This window comes from Hesperophylax consimilis, chromosome 2 (assembly GCF_061612785.1).
Source record: "Hesperophylax consimilis isolate HC1 chromosome 2, BYU_Hcon_1.0, whole genome shotgun sequence".
Taxonomy (NCBI): Eukaryota; Metazoa; Arthropoda; class Insecta; order Trichoptera; family Limnephilidae; genus Hesperophylax; species Hesperophylax consimilis.
The window spans coordinates 2,868,053-2,887,633 of record NC_142837.1 but is presented as its reverse complement, the minus strand read 5'-3'; the positions used below and the strand labels follow the sequence as shown (position 1 = coordinate 2,887,633).

General features: G+C 34.9%; 1 protein-coding gene and 1 long non-coding RNA gene across 2 annotated transcripts in view; one reads left to right on the top strand and one right to left on the bottom strand.

The window, feature by feature from the left end:
- The window catches only part of LOC149425623 (zwei Ig domain protein zig-8-like), a 168,910-nt gene that overhangs the window by 96,654 nt on the left and 52,675 nt on the right, over positions 1-19,581 (top strand). The gene's annotated exons all lie outside the window — the stretch shown is intronic.
- LOC149425624 (uncharacterized) lies at positions 8,521-10,941 on the bottom strand. The gene is made up of 3 exons (XR_016304126.1): positions 10,824-10,941; positions 10,172-10,240; positions 8,521-9,461 (listed from the first exon to the last, which is right to left on the bottom strand). It is a non-coding gene; the product is annotated as an uncharacterized LOC149425624 (long non-coding RNA).

Here is a 19,581-nt window from a genome sequence, read left to right as displayed (position 1 = left end):
CCCACCGTATCCATCGCCGCCCGTCGCAAGCTGTAAGTCCATCCTATCTCAGCATTTGGCCGGAGGTCATATTGATGGATGAATACTTTTATTTCATTAAAATTAACTATAAACAATGATAGTTAGTTCACTAAAATACGTCAAATGTAAGGAAACGTCATCCGCCCTATCTCAGCCGTTGGCCGGAGTTCATGTTAATGAATGAATAGTTTTCTAGGCCGTAAAGATAATTTGCAATACAATTTAGAATATGTGAAACAAATATGTTTTTAAAATGTGTGGAGTAACAGAGCTACCCCTCGTGGCAACCCAACTTTTGTTTTGTATGATGGCATGCCGAAGACGTAAGATCGGTCTATGTTGTTGGTAGGTATGATAATATTTAAAATAATCAGGTTTCGATCAGTGGCGGCCGGTGGTCAAAATATGTGGGGGTTCACCGGATTACAACATTAAGTCATAAAATAAATTAAATAAAGGTAGATAGATACCTATTTATAAAGAAGTTCTATTCTCTGCTCCTTTTGTTTAGCGAAGACCTCTATCAATGCAACACTGATAGTGCGTTCAGTCTGTCCTGGCTCAACGTGTTTAAAAAAGATTTTATTCTTTTTAACGTTGAGAAACATCTTTAGCTTTCAACTGAGGTCATTCCAAAGGTCATGAATGGTGCACAAAAGTTTTAGTAATTTCACAGTCTCGAGAAAGTCTTCTAATAAACAAGTAGATACTATAAAAAAGTTGTAAAATTGATAAAGCGCCGTTAGCTTTTGAAAAATCGTCGCGGGCGTAAATTGCACAGAGTTTACCTTTTACTGATCTTTATTTAGGAAGTCATAAGTCATAAGCGTCACATTTAAATCATGTTCTGGGAAATTTGACCTGTATCGATTTTTATTAAATAGCTCATTATGGTGTTTAACTTAGGCACGGTAGCCCGAATCCAATTGCATTCTGATGTCAACTTTTCCTAAAACCTTTAAGCTCAAAACTTTTTGTAAATGTAAATGACAAGAATTATGTTTTTTGATTTTTTCAGAAAGGTGAGTTACATCAGTAACACCGCTGATTGTCCAAACTGAATCAACATCGTAAATTAAACACGGAAAACAAAACAAACTATTGAATTGATCACATGCACAGAGCTACGAAGTTTTGTTATACAATGTTTTGTTAAATGATCGAGTAAACTTCTTCAATCCAGATTTTCACTCTTGTTTTATTATCAGTTCAGGTTTTGGGTGGAACGGCATTTTTTATTATCAATTTGTTTTCAAAACTCGACCTATTGTTCTTAATGTATTCCACATTCAAACTCATTCTTAATTTATACTTTGAACAAACACAAAAGTAATCATAAATTAGTATAACCTGCAATTGATTTGCCTTATTAATAATTGATATACAAGAACGATATAACCTGCAATTAAACATCAAAACTTTCGCAGAGTAAGAAAAGTTTTAAATTCAACAGATAATGCCCGTACCCGGCAACGGCGAGTACTGACTAAACTGATAATGAGTAATCTGACCATCACTCATCTCTTAATGACAAGTTTTATCATGTATGCTTGTATCGAAGAAGCGGAACATTCGCTGAAAAATAGCAGATGGTAAATTGAACCACGATATCGACAATAATATAAAACATACGCGTTTTAGTTTAACTTTCTACTGAATAAACTGTTCCTTCTGATGTGGTGGTAAAACCCCGAACGCCGTCCTTGATATGGTATTATTTGCAAAGAATAGTATGAACTGGTATGTACCCACGCTTTCGACTGTTCCACAGAATATGCGACAAAGCAGTTAAATTTTGGATCGCAATCGAAAACGAACTGCTACGAACATAGGCACAAGTCAAAGTCGGTCTGCAAGTTAAGCGCGCCTAATAAGTAGGTACCTTTTGAATGAGATATTATAACCGAACCGAGTTTCGTATTGTGATTAGCCATGTCGGAAATCTTGTTGGTTGTTCGGCGCTCGGGAGCACATATTAGCTGGCCGCCACTGGTTTCGATACATTTCTCTATGAAATGTATTGCAATAAGCATGTTACTTCAGAATCTGAGATAGTTTTTTTCCAAGAATGAGTGACGGAAGTTGAATAAAAGCAGCCACGGGTGGTTTCCATGCTCCCTCGGGATTTCTTTTGAATACTTTTGAACTCTTTTCTAGTAAAGAGGGCCAATGCTCTTTGTTTCGTGTGGAGTTCAAATCCCGATTGACTCTCGGGCCTAGTAAAGAGGACCAATGCTCTTTGTTTCGTGTGGAGTTCAAATCTCGATTGACTCTCGGGCCTAGTAAAGAGGACCAATGCTCTTTGTTTCGTGTGGAGTTCAAATCCCGATTGACTCTCGGGCCTAGTAAAGAGGACCAATGCTCTTTGTTTCGTGTGGAGTTCAAATCCCGATTGACTCTCGGGCCTAGTAAAGAGGACCAATGCTCTTTGTTTCGTGTGGAGTTCAAATCCCGATTGACTCTCGGGCCTAATCTTCACTAAGGAATAATATTATAGTACTAGAAGCTGGATGCATTAAAATCCCTCGGCGTAAAACCATACCTTATTTAGGTTTATAATTTGGGCTGATTTTTAAATATTGTAACCTGCCTTCGAGTTACGTTCTTCAATGTAAAAAAATAGGTGGTACTTAGACGGAATAGGTCACCTTATTGAATAGTTGTGAGGTGTATATAAAATACAATATCTGGTAAACTTTTGTTTGTTAATATTATACCTACGATTTTAAAATAATAATAATATTACTTGGATCATTTATATAGCGCTGTTTTTTTTATGAAAAATAACCTCTAGGGCGATGTAGAAATATAAAAATATTCTATACCTACTATGGTTCCATGATATTTTATCATAATGAAAATTCAATACACATTTAAAAAGTGATATACAGTCATTAAAAGCGATGAAACAAAAACTAGGATTTATAGTTACCTATGTAACCTAGTTTTTTTTCTTGACTTTATGTCACATTTTGTAGGTGTGTTGACTTGTCATTTTGATAATATACCCGGTCACCACTTTATTGAGAGCAACACAGAAATTATTTTACTGGTGAAAACAAATAATTTGTCTTAATATTGTAAAGCAACACCTTGCAAATAGCGTTTTTTATATAAACAAATTAACTAACGCCACCTATGAACATGTACAGTATAATCTCAACTTAATTTTCTTTCTATTAAATATGTATTTTTTATGAAACAAATTAATGAACACCATCTATGAACATGTAGAATATAATATCAAGTTAAAAACTTGCTTTCTAATTTACATATATTTTGGATCCACGATGAATCACTATTAGTTGAACCTAATTTCGCCAATTTGGAAATAAAATAATAATTAAATAAGTGATTTTTCAATAAAATAAGTCGACAAAAAATACTCCAACGTGTTTTTTTACTATCTAAAGATTTATGTTTTCAGGTGTAACGTCGACAATAGCATCTGGGTACTCAAATGTTATCTAAATCCATAATCATGTCAGTTTATAGTATTTTATTTAAAAAATTCATTCAGACTTGTCATATAAGCTCATTGTAATCATGAAAGTTTATAGATAATTCGAAAAAATATATTCACACTAAAATATGTGCAAAATTTCGTGTTCGTCTTTTCAGGCAAACAAATTTTTAAAGAGAAATTTGACTCTTTCATACTTCGCTAACGTCGAAAATGAACTGCACCTTAAGTCAGATGTCTTAAAATACCTCCCACCAGGTGTTTCAAGATGGCGACGACAAAATTAACAACACTATTTCGGATACCATATGGTATCCGCGGGCGCATCTGGGTTAAGGGAAAGTTGCCATTTTCGAAACTTGTGTTTATGATGTGTGCCAATGGTTTGCAAAGTGAGTGAGATTTTGTTAAAAAACACAAATTCACTCCAATGTTGGGTTAAAAAACGCATTCAACTCAAACTCTAATTATTGCGGATTAAGAAGTCTCTTCCTAAAATTCTTTCATTGTCCAAAGCCGTCAATATACCTCCGCAACCATCGTAACCGTTTTTCCTTTTCCTTTATAAATAGAGTTTTAAGCCAGCGACGACTAGCTAGTGCTAAGCCGCCTGTAATATAAGGTCGCACCTGCATAAATAAATTACTACGTTACAAACTTGGTATATGCTGAAATGCACTTCGTAAATAAACCTTCCTACTATAAATCTCATGGCTTATTTTAAATAAGCATTTCATAAAGAAGATAAATTATAAAAAGCAGCCCCTTACATATTTTGTGTCAGTAGATACTTACTGAGGCACAGATATTTAAAATCGGGTTGAATCCGGCAGAGAACAAAGTTTGACCATTCTTTGGAAATATTTAGCGTTTCTTTTGCAACTTAGATATTCTTTGTTTGTGATTTATTTTGTAACTGAATAAATATTCTTTTCTTACTTCCTTCCGTTGTTTATTCAGGGTACCTACGAAATAAAAATTATTTTATTGACGAATTAAAAGTTAATAGATTATTGAGGCACAACCGAAAAGAACAAAAAATATGCTATTGCATATAAATGTATTTCAAGGCAAATAGAATCACAGTGAATACGCTCAACATCTTAAGATATCATTCAAATATGTCATTTTTTATTGTATCGAACAACTCAAAGATATTAGAAGAACGAGATATGCTATGTTGGCCGCCGGACCGTAGCCGGAGTACTACCTAATTAGGGTACTTTGAACGGTATCGGGACGTGTACGCACAGAAATCTGTTATATGTATTAGTGCGGATACCTTAGCGCAAGCGGAGGTGTGCAGTAGTATTGGTGAACAAAACCGGCGACACTCGGCAAAACAATTCCACTCAGTACGAACTGCGCATAGCACATCTCGTTCTTCTAATATCTTTGGAACAACTAGATTAAGTTATTGCCATCCTCTGTGTCACTAAATTGAAGTAAACACCTGTAAGTTTGATGACCCCCTTTTTTCCAAATCACAATATTTACCAGTTGAAAATGCAATTATTTCTCTATTTATGCATCAAAACATTCTGTTACCAGGCGACAGGCAAAGTCGACTATATATAATATGATAGTGTTGCATTTAATATCAATTGCACACCCGCGAGTATGACGACCCTATTTTTAAAAACTAAATAATAACAAAGGCTGTTTGTTACCAGGTTGATATTATTGATACATATTTCTTAAACTGTAACGTGTTTTGCAAGCTGATGTCACACAAACAACAGAACTGTGGAAGACTATAAATACTTCACCAAAAAAATATATTTAACTATTCAATTTATACAACTCGTCGAAGCAACACCTGATAACTTGAATTACCATTCCTGATTCCTGATTGCTCTGAATAGCTGAGCCAGCCCACCCGTTGCTTGACCATCTCTATCTAGATGTAACAATAATCAGGATTTTCCGTGTGCCGGCCTATGTAACTTTAGTTGCGCTTTTCTTTGCGTGTCTCATCGTACCGTACATTTATCATTAACCATAACAATGTTTGAGGTAACTTTAGAGATTGCTTGATTAATAGAATATTTTAAAGAATTATTTTATCACAATGTGTGCGTTATTGATCTTTTAACGATTTGAATGCCGCCTTATTTATAGTGTATATTTTTAATCTGTGGGAATAATATAATTGCAAAATTACGTAAGAAAGGTATTATTCAATTGCAATCTCCCAAATTATACAATACAATCAAACTGATTTTGTACGATTTGTGTGTAACAAAATATTTATATAAAAAGCCGAATAAACATAATTTAAAGTAAAATAAATAATTTGGGAGGCGTAGGAGGGAGGAGGGAGGAGGGAGCGGATAATAATTATTGAATAACAAACACCTCTACCATAGGTCACCCCAAGTGGTTCGTTGCGTTCAGTGACTAGATCGGGATTATGGATGAGGTTTTTCAAAGGACGTGCCCAAATGCAACGAAAAGATGTTTTATTTTGTGCACGTCCTTCTAGAAAATATTTGGAACACGATAAGAAAACCAACTATTCCGCATCCCACACTCAAAAAATAACCACATACAGCTTTCATTTTTTAGAAGGACGTGCACAAAATACAACAACATCTTTTCAGAGAAGTTTTTATTTGTCCTCAGGTCAATTTATTATGATTATTAGAAAACAATGAAATCAATAGGTTTATCGTGAACACTCTACCCCAGATGTGTGTAAGATCTCCGAGTCATTTTTTTTTTTAATTTTAATTATATTGTTTTTCTCTTTTTATCTTTGATCAGTTAACATTGTTTTATGTTTTTATTTTAATCATTTATTATGTTTGTTTTTCTTCATATGAAACGGTTACTTTGTGATGTGACATTATAATTTAAAATTAAACAATAAACCTAAATTAAAGTCCTATACTCAGATTGTTCCTTATTGACAAAGAGCACTCGCCTCTCAATCTCCCACATATCCCTACCTCTTCCACTGTAGCTCAGACTGTCCACTCACCGTGATATTAACACATGTTAATTTAGATTTTAGATTTTAGTATTATACTGCCCTGATAAAGCTACGGTTGTAGCGAAACCCGATCGGCATTAAGTATTTACCTATAAGTGATGTTAACAAAGTTATTGTTTAATTTTAAATCATTTATTATGTTTTTTTAACATCATATTAATATTTTGCAAAGATTTCCCTAGTTTATGCAACAATGTAAAATGTATTTTTAAAATTTAAAATACATATAATTATTTGTTTCCCAATAAACTAAAATGATATGACATGAATAAGTAAACAATTTAAACTCGAGTCTGGCCATGCAGAGGGATCGAAAGATGGTGTGCCATAATAATAGTATGTTCGGCGTTAGATCTCATCTTCCTATTCGATTGAGAAATGGTGTAATGCTTAACTAGTGGTTTTGTTATTATTTTATGCATGAATGTAGATAAAGAAAGGATGGTGTGCCATAATAATATTATGTTTGGCGTTATATCTCATCTTCTTATTCGATTGAGAAATGGTGTGATGCTTAACCACTCGAACGATCGCGCGTCAAAAAACTTTTTTCTCCGATTGCTCGCGGTTTTTTGGCGACGATTTTGAATATTTTCCGCCAACATTAAAAAAATCAAACCTCCGAATTTTAATACGGAGACATAAAACTGATTGTAGTGCTATACAGCCAATGAATTCACCTATATTTTAATAATTATTCTATATTTTTAGAATTGATAGATAAATAATTAAAAAATCTTAAACTTTATAAATGCGCGAAATTTGCGTTTTTGTGATTTGAAATTGCCGCCAGTGGCAGTTTTAAAAATCTTTGTAGAATATTTTCTACGTTTTTATGTTCTCTATGGCCTGTTTGATAATCACAGATGCAAGAATGTAATAGAAAAATATTTTTTTGCATGTTAAGATCTCTTCAAAAGTTTGGTCAGAAAATAATTTTGTAAAATTTGAGTGCGTGACGCGTCAAAATTGAAATCACTGTATGATGCTATATAATAAATTTACCACAAAAACTGGTATAATGTAAGGAAGATACATTAACTGTCTACAAGTATTAATAAGCATAGTCGCCGTGTTGGCTTTATTTTATTCATTTGATGTATTATACAGAGAGCCTATTTCACGATGTCAAAATCATGGTGCTACTTTTTAAATAATTGTAAATTAGAACTGGAGATTTGTAACCATGTTTTTATATTACGTGCAAAACGAGGAAATAAGGCTTAAAGTGAGATAAATATCATAGATATAAACATTGCCAATATTTCAGGGGGATACTTTGAAAGTTGATGAAATTCACCAATATTTGACGAAAAATCACTTCTGACAGCTACCTTAAGGTCAATCTACATAGGTTAAATCGGAATATGTAAAATGATGATAAATTTTTATATATATATCAAACCTTTGTATGACCGTAGAATGGCAAATAAAATCATAGTGATAATTTTATATCTAAACGCAAAGGTATCGAAAAAAATGGGGGATGGAAAATAATTGATGGAACCAATAATTGATTTATTTATTAAGCCCTTATATCCTTTTAAATCAATATTACAGTTGTATGGTTACAATGAAAGAGCAGTATATTGATTTAAACATTGTTTACACACTTTGTCATAATAAAAATGTATTCAGTTTATTGGTTTATTCATAATTTAAGAAAATCAATACATTATAATATCATTGTGCCTCGCTATAGAGTGAGATTCTGAGTATCGCTCTGGTGAGGGACCACCATTCAGAATTGAACATTGCTTGAATTGGCTAAGTTATGTTTAGTGACTAGATCTGGAAAAGCCTCTTTACAGAAAAATTGACAAAATATAATTAAGACATAAAAATAAAACGAGTTATTTAATGTGTACAATAAACAGGGAAAAATTAGAATACCTGTGCATTTGTTCATGCATATTTCAATGATCAGAATTGAAATATACATATTAAATGTCCACCGAACCTTATCATATAGAACCTTTGAGGACAACAAAACATGAGACGTGAGTATGCGGAAAGAAATAATTAAGTCCAACCATCCAGGCCATCATAATTGATGTTCAAACAAATTTAATTAAATTTATAAATTTTAATTTCATAACTAAAAAACCAAAAAAGAAAAAAATTAAATAAAAAAAAACCCTCAGCAAATCTATATTGTAGTGTGATATGGCTTCATGCAATCATAGCATAATGCCACATCACACTTTGTAAGGGTCCTTTTGAAAATGTTATTTATGCTGCACCACGCACATTTCACCTTTTTCCCGCTACGGACCACGAAGTGGTTGCCTTTCAGGATAGGTCGCAGAGTCTTTCCTTCAGCTATTAGGCCAATGGTCCGCACAGTCGTGTCAATTTGACTACGACAGAACAGCAGAAGGAGTTCATCCGCAACCTCACTCCTGAAGTTTCGGTACAAAATGCGTTTATTTTCCTTGCGGAGCTTTGAGCGGTACAATACATACGCATTCTGCACCGAAACGCTTAGTAGTCTCCTGAAAAGCTTCTTGTACCAGACCAGGTTTCGCTGTCGTTCAATGGGGAAGCCTGACAAAAGCTGATCTTTTCGGTCAACCCCCCCCATTACCTTGTTATAGTCTAGTACGAGTTGAGGTTTGTAAGTCTGATTGATCTGCATACCTGTTGGTCTCTCTCGCGATCAGTTCAACGAAATCTGCATCAAAGACTTTAAGAAAGGTTTGCCCATTTCGTCGCTATTAAAAGTTGGTCTTGGCGTGCCTGTGAAAGTCTCCCTTATCCCGTAAGATATCATTAGACCAATCGAAAGAGTAACCTTCAGGCGGCAGAATCGAACGCATTGCCTCACTATCTACCTGGTCTTGTCTACTAAAGTCTATGGGAGTTAGGTGAAACGTTGATAATATTATGATAAGGTATTGGTGGCATGTATCCTCATCGCTCTCTTCGTGGTCGACGTCGCTCGCTTCGTCATATCGTCGCTCGATCTGTCCATATCCATTTCTGAAACAACAGAAAACCCAAATTAGTTTAATGTGTCTATATTACGATAACCCACTGCCTCTGGTACGGCTTTTGACTCGCAATACGATGGTCGCGGGATCAAATCAAATAAATTATATTTGAATAATTAGTGTTATTTTCACACAAAATTCATTAAAAATAATATATATTATATTTGCGGCACGTTCCAGAGTGGAAGATACCCATAGTATCGCCCTGGTGTAAGACCCCATTCAGAATTGAAACGTTGCTTGAAATGGCTTTAGCCGTGTTTGGTGACCAGTTCTGAATAGCCAGGTACTTTTCCACCTCCCTCTTCCACACCTCCTTCCCCTACCCGCTACCTTCAGCCTCACAACATACCCCGATTGGGGATGCCATAGTCTCACTGGCTCCATACGGTTGGGAGCAATTGATACTCATGTGCGGTAAGCACATAAAAAAATATATATCTAATGATTTTTCACGGGTTTGCGTTAGTATTTAAATTGTGGTTGATAAAAAAGGCTCTTGTGAGGTATTCATATAAAAAAATAAATAAAAAGTTAATCAAATACTTGAGGCGGGCAATGTCAGGAGTCAGAATAGCACAGTCAGGTAGGTATGGAATGAAGAAAAGAGTGTGTGTGCCAAGATCGAGTTGCATGGTGGTTCATCCTCTCTGCCTACCGAAATGGCGTGAAGGTAAGTTAGTTAGTTTTATAACTCACGGTTTCCAAGTACAGACTCTTCTAGTACAGCTGCCTCGTCCACGTTACTGTTTCTGCCCATGTCTGACTCTGAAATAAAAGAAAACACAAATTTACAGTAGAATTTGGATATAATGACTTTGCATTTAACGGTCTACTGTTTTAAGTGACGATAATGTAAACTCTAGTAAGGTTTCATAGCTTTTAGTAGGAAAACGTATCCGTTTAAAGTGACCAACTACGTAAAGCGACCTATTTTAATGATAATTTGTCCGGTTACAAAACCCACCTACCAATACAGCCTCGCTTTTGCTAGAAAGCTCGACACAATGAGTCCCGTGAAGCGAAAGTGTTTTTTCAATTTAAGAAAAAAATGCTGTATTACACCGTTTAGAAGCCGGTGAATCAAATGTAATCCTCGCAAAGAAGTTCGGCATGTCTTATTTCTCACTCTGCAATACCCGTTACAGAAAAAAAAGATGTGTAATGTAATGATGCATCCACGTCATAACAACAATACATTTTGTATGTTTGTTATGTGGAATTTTTAAGTACTATGCCTATTTCCTGTCAATATACCAACAGTGAAACTGTGCTAGGGATATCAATATAAAATATAGATAATTGATTTTATATTGAGCCCCTGGTTTGACATTTAAAAAAATAAACTCACCGTTCCCAAACGCCGACAATTCTTCGTAGAATGGCACGTCCACCCACAGCTCGCTGTGATAGCCGGCCTCCGGAGAGAAGAGTTCCCCACTCCGCGATGTCCCAGGTAACGGCTCGGGAGATGCTGCACGGATAGGCATAATTGGTGCATTGGGAGCCGTTGATTGGGTGTGGACATCCACGGTGGTGGTACGGGTCGTGGCAACGGTGAAGGCGTCCCTTGTGAAAAGGGACACGTTGTTCTCTCCGGAGATGGAATTCTGAAAACATTTACATAAATCATATAAATTGTTCTCATTCACGTGTGAAACAGTAAGTACAGTATGTAAATAAACAGTAAAATTAGAACTCTGTAAAATATGCACTGAATGTGCCAAATGCACAGAGCGCTGATCTTACCAACTCTCACTGTAAGAGTGGAACGCTGTCAGGAAAAAACAATAATATTGTATCAAGCATCTAAATACGATTGCTTACTTTTGTTTAGTTTTTCTTGGAGGTGCGGTAGGGAGCAAAATGCACGCCGCCTGCTTCTTGAATTTTCGGCTTTCCAGCTCTAGCCGGAAGGAAGCAGGCAGGGCCCTAACAGCCTTTAGGGCCTTGACGCGATCCTCTCGCACCAGTAGCAAAGCAGGGTCGCTGTTTAAATAAATACAAATATATGATGAGTTCAACGGCCACAGCAAAGTACTTTTATAAAAAAACATTAAAAAATACTAACACTCCAGACGAGGCTGCAATTGCAGCTCTGCGTTGACGTCCACGTGCAGGTAGTCCGGCACCAGCTCGTACTCCACCTCTCCCTCTTCCTCTGCCACCTCTTGCAGTCAGCACCACTCTATATATTTTAAATTGAAAACACTTAATGTAAGTAATGTAAAATGTAAAATGTTTAAATTTTGTTAAATATTGCACTAATATAAAATTTGAAAATAATTATTGGGTCGTGGAGTGATCCCTTTCCCTGGACGACAGCTGTTTCTGCACAAATTTGGTAAAAGTAAACAAATTAATTAATTATACAACTAAATTACTAAATTTTTATTGTGTGACGAAGGCTTTACACCATTTTACATGTGAAAAAGAGTCAACTTTTTGACATATGACTTAAAATAATTGGTTAGCAAATATCTGTATTAATAATGAACCAATTCAAATAAAACTTATATATATCTCTTTGTTTTGAATCACTGTGATGGAATATCTATATTTCAAATGCGCGATTGCAGTATTTAAGACATTATTGTAAATCAAAAACAGATGACGTCTTCAGTTGACGTAATCTTACACAAAAACTTCAACCAAAACAATATAATACAAACAAACGAATTAAAAACGCATTTCAAAGATAGATAAGTCAATCATGATTACACAGATATAGCTAAATCCTTAGCTAAATCCCAGAAATCGCTTATAAGAGTCATACTGAAAAAACCTTTCAGGTACCCCAGCGATTCATTGTTCGCAGAGTTTCGTGTTCTTGATGTAAGACAATTATACATGAGGAAAATCATTTTACATACTCAAAAACAGAGGCACTACTTAGCTTCCGTAAACCACTGTCATAATACAAGACATGCAAAAAAAAAACCAACAGTTCCGCCCACCACTTCCTCATCTTTAGCACAGAGACAATTCTCATACTTAGGCCCTAAACTGCTCAATCTCATACCTGATGCATGGAAGGCAAAGAGTACTAATATTCTGCGTATGCAGGTAAACAATTGGCTTCTGGTCTTGGGGAGAGTTGAATGCGAGAATAAGCTAAAAAACAGTAATTAAATTGTAAATTTAGTTTTTCTTTACATTCTTCTTTACATTTTAACTTATATTGGTATTATATTAGCATTACAGGAACTGTATTTTTACATAAAGAAAGTTCGAAAATTGTTCAATTCTTCGTGATATTTTTCCTTAAAGGAAAAGTTCCTTCTTTACTTTCATTTTTTATTTTTTGTTATTTTTCATTTCCTTGTTTTATATATTAATATTTCTTTAGTTTAATATATCAGCTAAACAATAGTAAAAAATAAAAAATGAATATACATTTGTATTACCTTACCAACAGAATTTCTTCAATTCAGTTTCATTTTCAAATTCATTTTCTTGTTTTTATCTATTAATTCAGCTTATGTTACGTTAATTCAGTTATTATGTCAGCTAAATAATAGTAAAATATGTCGTGATATAACTGGAAGTATTCAAGAATATGAATATACATATGTATTTTTTTTTTAACAACAGAATAGTCAACACTATAATGTACCATATATTACATGTAAAAACTTTATCATACTGGAATGTCCTAAAACGGGCAATCGCCTAGTTGGACATTTTAAGTTCATTAATTGTATTATGTAATATTTACAAACAAACAATAAATAAATAAATAAATACATAAATATATAATTATGCGTTAAAAACCCAATAAATTAATTACTTACGGCATTTTAGGAAGAGTCCAAAATTTCGTGAATGTTGAAAATTTATAATTATGTTTTTGACAGGACGCCATAAAAAAACCGCGAAAACTCGTTAAATAACACTTCAAAGACAACGGATAAGTTCATAGACAAAGAGAATATATTATCAGCTATTCGATAAAACAAGTAGCTGGCCATATAAACGTTTTAAATAATTACAATAAATATTTTACGAATGGTAGAAAAATCGGTCCATTTTTGGACCGATATCAATCGCAGAAAAATAAAAGTGGTCGATTTTTCGACCGAAATCGTTCCAGTGGTTAACTAATGGTTGTGTTATTATTTTATGCATGAATGCAGATAAAGAAAGGATGGTGTGCCATAATAATAGTATGTTTGGCGTTAGATCTCATCTTCCTATTCGATTGAGAAATGGTGTGATGCTTAAGTTGTGTTATTATTTTATGCATGAATGTAGATAAAGAAAGGATGGTGTGCCATAATAATAGTATGTTTGGCGTTATATCTCATCTTCCTATTCGATTGAGAAATGGTGTGATGCTTAACTAATGGTTGTGTTATTATTTTATGCATGAATGTAGATAAAGAAAGGATGGTGTGCCATAATAATAGTACGTTTGGCGTTAGATCTCATCTTCCTATTCAATTGAGAAATGGTGTGATGCTTAACTAGTGGTTTTGTTATAATTTTATGCATGAATGTAGATAAAGAAAGGATGGTGTGCCATAATAATATTATGTTTGGCGTTATATCTCATCTTCCTATTCGATTGAGAAATGGTGTGATGCTTAACTAATGGTTGTGTTATTATTTTATGCATGAATGTAGATAAAGAAAGGATGGTGTGCCATAATAATAGTATGTTTGGCGTTAGATCTCATCTTCCTATTCGATTGAGAAATGGTGTGATGCTTAACTAGTGGTTTTGTTATTATTTTATGCATGAATGTAGATAAAGAAAGGATGGTGTGCCATAATAATAGTATGTTTGGCGTTATATCTCATCTTCCTATTCGATTGAGAAATGGTGTGATGCTTAACTAATGGTTGTGTTATTATTTTATGCATGAATGTAGATAAAGAAAGGATGGTGTGCCATAATAATAGAATGTTTGGCGTTAGATCTCGTCTTCCTATTCGATTGAGAAATGGTGTGATGCTTAACTAGTGGTTGTGCTATTATCAAAATGATATTTTCTTGCCAATATTTGAAACTAACGCCGCCGTGAGAATTAAATTAAGAATAAATGATAGTCAAATTTTTAAAATTCAAATAAAAAGTACTCACTTCTCAGTCTACTTCCTCAACTGGGGCTCAGTACGTTTGGTGAAAACTACTGTTAAAGCATTTGCAACAAATGTATAGATTTTAATAGAGTGTGTATTATTGAATTGCCTAGTTATATCTTAAACTAGTCGGCAATAGGTAAAAAATATGAAAATTTAAACACAAGTTATTGTATTATTTCAGATCAATAATTATTAGATTAGATTACAAAAAAGAAAAAATCTTCCGAGAAAAAATACATGCCGCCGACGAGAATTGAACCCGAAGCCTTCTGATTGTCGGTCAGGTGCTCTACCGAAGTTGTTAAAAAATAAAACTTTATCCTTTTTGCTATGCACAAAAAACCTTGTCTCTTAAACATAAGTGTATCAATAATAATAACAAGTTATTGTACTTAAAATACCAGTATCCGAAAAAACCACTTTTAATTTTTCTGTGTATTTTTTGATCGCACCTTAATAGTTGTCTTTTTCCAAATTCGTAACATTTGCTACAAGTTTGTATTGGATTCCAATAATTTTTATAACACGGAAAGACTTTATGAATTATTCAATGCGAAAATCCCAAATGTTGTATAAATAAGAATATCTCCCTCGCAAACCTTTATACATGGCAAACAGTAAATAATAACGATAAAAAATAATGTTTCTTACTTACCATACTCGCCTCTACGTAAATTTTCTACGCCGCAGGGAATTCGTGAGGATATATTTTCCAGAAGAAACCCATTCCTAGTTTGGGAAAAATGAGAAAAAGGAGCATTTCGTGACTTTTTAAGCCAACGGAAAATACATTTGTTCCCGCCCTGGTGGCCAGGAGAAGGCCAAATAACGAAATTACAACCTATATCTTTTGGCAATTTTAGATGGAAAATTGTCCGTAATAGCACTTTTGTAAGTAGAATTTACTACCGAGAGTACCGAGGCGTGGTTGACGTACCACTGTCCTCATACTGAATGAATTTTTTATTTGTAGTGAACAGTCATATAAACAAATTTATATTTTTATCACTTTACTTTTTGGACTATAAATATAAATTTACAATGAAATATTAAATACTGCCACAAAATCACATGGGCAGAAATAAAAATGTTTTAATTATTAAAACAAATGTGCACAGCGTACGGAAACTAAATAAAACTACGGTTGGACCGAAAATTGAACGTTTTCTCCCGTTCCTGAATCTCCCGTTTCCCGAACTGATTCGTTAAAATAAGTACCTGCATAAAAATAGTCACGATGTGTCTTAATTTTTTGCTACTCCTCAAAGATTCGACACACAACGAAAGATGTTTTTAAACACATCTTAGAGTGGGTACCTACCTAATATAATAAAACCACACACAATTTTCAAAAAATACGTTAAGATAAATGACAGCTGCCAAACATTGCGCCCAAACTCGACGAAATTCGCTGTCAAAAATAGGTCTAATTTTCTGTACCGAATCGATGTGGAAAGACGACCTGCATGAAATCTGTACGAAAAAAGCGTATCATCAGGAACACAATTCCAGTGAAAGTGGGCTCTATAATTATTCTACCCAGCTGCTTGTACGCACTGATCTGACTGTTCACGATCGATCCGCGACACGGCAAATGTTGTAAGACAAATCAACTTAGATATTTGTTTACGTTTATAAACCAGCAGGACTGGGAAAGTAGTGAGAATGTAATCCCAGTGTGCCATATTGCGTGATATGTATTCAACTAGTATTTAAAAAAAAAATTAAATTTAAAATAAACTTATTTACATTGTCTTTGCACATGAGGCCCTGAGGAAACAAATCCACCAGATCCCATGTCATCTTTGGGGATGCTGTGTGGAAGATATTTTTATCGAAAAGAAGGAGATCAAGTTCTGAAAAAGATGATGGGTGAGTAGGAATTGTGGGTTCATTATGTCCAGGAGTGCAGGGCCGGCCTAAACAGCGAGTCAAACAGCGCCTGGCGCGAGAACAATTTTGACGTCCCTTTTCAAAACTAGTAGAGGCCCAGGTATGTACGAGGCGTATCCAGAAAGTAAGTGTACTGAGGCTCTCACGACCGAATGAATTTTATTTTCGACATTTTGGCTACACTTACATGTAGCCTGACTCTTCCCCTCCGCAACGAGACCGGTTCAAGGTCAGTACGTTGAGAAGTGTCGACGCGACAACACGTTTCGTGAAAAATGTCAATACAATCTCCCGCCAAGTGCAAAATACGCGGCGTCATCCGTTATCACGTTTGGAAGGGAAAACCTCCGTTTGAGGTTTATAATTTGGTGAAAACTGCATATGGTGATAAAGCTATGAATCGTATGAGTATGTGCAAGTGGTATCGCGAGTTTAAAAATGGTTCTCACCTCTTCACCCTCCGCCAAAAAGTTCAAAACCACAATTTCAGCCAAGAAAATTATGGCATCCGTGTTTTGGGACTGTCAAGGCATAATTTTGATTGAATATCTGCCTCAAGGGGAGACCATCAACTCTGCAAGATACTGTGAGACCCTTTAAAAATTGCGGAAGGCGATTCAAAACAAGAGGAGAGGCATGCTGACAAAGGGAGTCAGCATGCTGCACGACAATGCCAGACCACACACGGCCAACACAACGAAGTAACTGATTGCTTCGTTTAAATGGGATGTCCTAAACCACCCCGCGCATTCCCCTCACCTAGCACCTTCAGATTTTTATCTCTTTACCTCCCTGAAGCTGTACATGGGTGGAAAAAGGTTTTCGACAGACGAGGAGGTAAAGGGGGAGGTGGAGAAGTGGACGAAGGGGTTGGCGGGAAACTACTTCGAGGAAGGCATCAAAAAGTTGATACCCCGCTTCACCACCTGCATTGAGAGGAATGGCGACTATGTCGAAAAATAGCTTACATATGTACTTCGGTAACCATGTAATTTTTATGTTTCAATAAAGAAAATTGTAACCCACAAAAATTCAGTAAGTACACTTACTTTCTGGATATGCCTCGTAGTTACTGGAATCAGTAATATTCAAATGATTTGTATTTTTGTGTAGCGCCGTTTTTTTAAAAATAATCTCAATGGAAATGTGTTAGGACTGTAGGGTGTTAGGTATTGTTAGCATCGTCAATGATCAAATCATTGTCTTTGTCATACGATGGTTACTTATGATTACGTCCGTTTTTATTTTTTTATTATTTTATACAGATTATTCTCATTTGTATGAATAAATCCAGTTCAGAAATAACTAATAAATAATAAAATAAAAAAACTATAAGTAGTTACAATACGTTCTTTCTGTGTTAATCCGCAATAAGGCTCGATGAAATAAATATTTATTTTTATATCCGTTTCAAAGAGACGTTTGTTTTTCTTCCGTTAATTCTAGCACAGTAAATACGGCAATATAGCCATTCTAGATATCGTTTGGGAAGTAAAACCTTTGCAAAACTAACAGAAAGGGTTGAAATATGTCCGGACTAGTTTCTTTTTGCAAAAGAAATCATATTATGACGATACCATAAGGAGTACTTATTACTTAAGATATATGCTTGCATTGAGTTGTGTGCCTTTTTGCCGTATTAATTCTCAGGGTTTTTTTAATCCTGAAAGGTTGAAGGATTAAATAATAGCTAAATGGCCAACTATTCTAAATACAAATCAGAGTGGTAGAAATTATCAGTATAGCCCTGATATATATACCTGATCGAAGACCATCATTCGGAATAGAAACGTTGCGTTACTTGTAGTTTCCCTAGCCGTGTTTGTTGACTTTTCTCTATCCTCTTCCCGTATCTATACCCTTCAGCCTCACAATATATTTCAATTGCGGATGTCGTAGTCTCAGTGGTTCCAGACGGTTGAAAGCAGTTGGGACTCTTGTGCATTCTACATGTAAATTGACGATTTGGGCCGAGACAAGTTAGAAACCTGAACCTTAATCATTTATTTGCCCTGTTTTATTGTCCTTGCTGTATTGTATAATAATATGTTGTTAGACAACAGAGGAAAAAAAATTCGACGGCTCTAAAATTTGTGTGCAGATATTTATTATGATGTTGTATCTAATAATAACGTAATGAGAAATCATTTTTGTTAAAAGTTCTTTCTAACAACACCGTCACAGAGGGTTAGTAACCAAACTATTTATATAATTCAATTACACTGCATTTTACTGCTTCTAGGAAGGAGGGACACATGCGGTCCACTGGTCGTCAATAATAAATATGGTCGTTGACTAAACGGTCTACGGTCAACCTTCAAAATTTACGATCTGCAGACAGTACTTGCAAGTACTCGTGCAAAAACAATAAACTGAATGTTGCCTTAACGATCGTAAATAATTTCTAAAAAGTGTACAAATTTCAGCTACTCTCCGAATTAAATTTAACTTCCTGCTTTGGCCGATAGTTAGGCAAAATTAAAGTACTTTTATTGAAGTCCACAAATTAGTATGGATCGTCGTAATAAAGAGATTTTCGACTTTTTATGAACCTATGAATGCCACGATGAACAGAAATCTTAGTAGGACCGTGGCACCCCAGTTGGGGAGGGGTGTGTTGGAGGCTGAAAGGAGTTAGAAGGGAAAGGATATGTCGAAGAAGAATGTGGACAAGTACCTGACTATTTACATAAGCTAAAACAATTTCAAGCATCGTTTTCATTCAGAATTATGATGTTTCACTAGAGCAATAATGACAGTATACTACTTGGAGCTGCCGCAAATATATTGAACCTAAGTTGTACCTTTAGCTCCGGAGTTAAGTATTTTAGCTGCTCGGCCACAACTTATTACATAACAGATGTCCACTAGTAGGTTTTGAACATACTAATTTCGGTTGTTTGTGCGTTTTTCTTTACTCCCGAGAAATTCTAAGGTCAGTTATGCATACAGTATACATATGACGAGTCGCAGCAGTCATTGCAATTAATCGCGTCCACAAATTGTGTATTTTCTCCTGTATTCGTTGGCTTTCGTTTTTTTATGAACAGGATTTAATTTTTTCTAGAGTTTTGTTTTGTTTTGTTAAATTAAATATGTAGTTTCATCTTTCTCCACTAAGGCTCTAG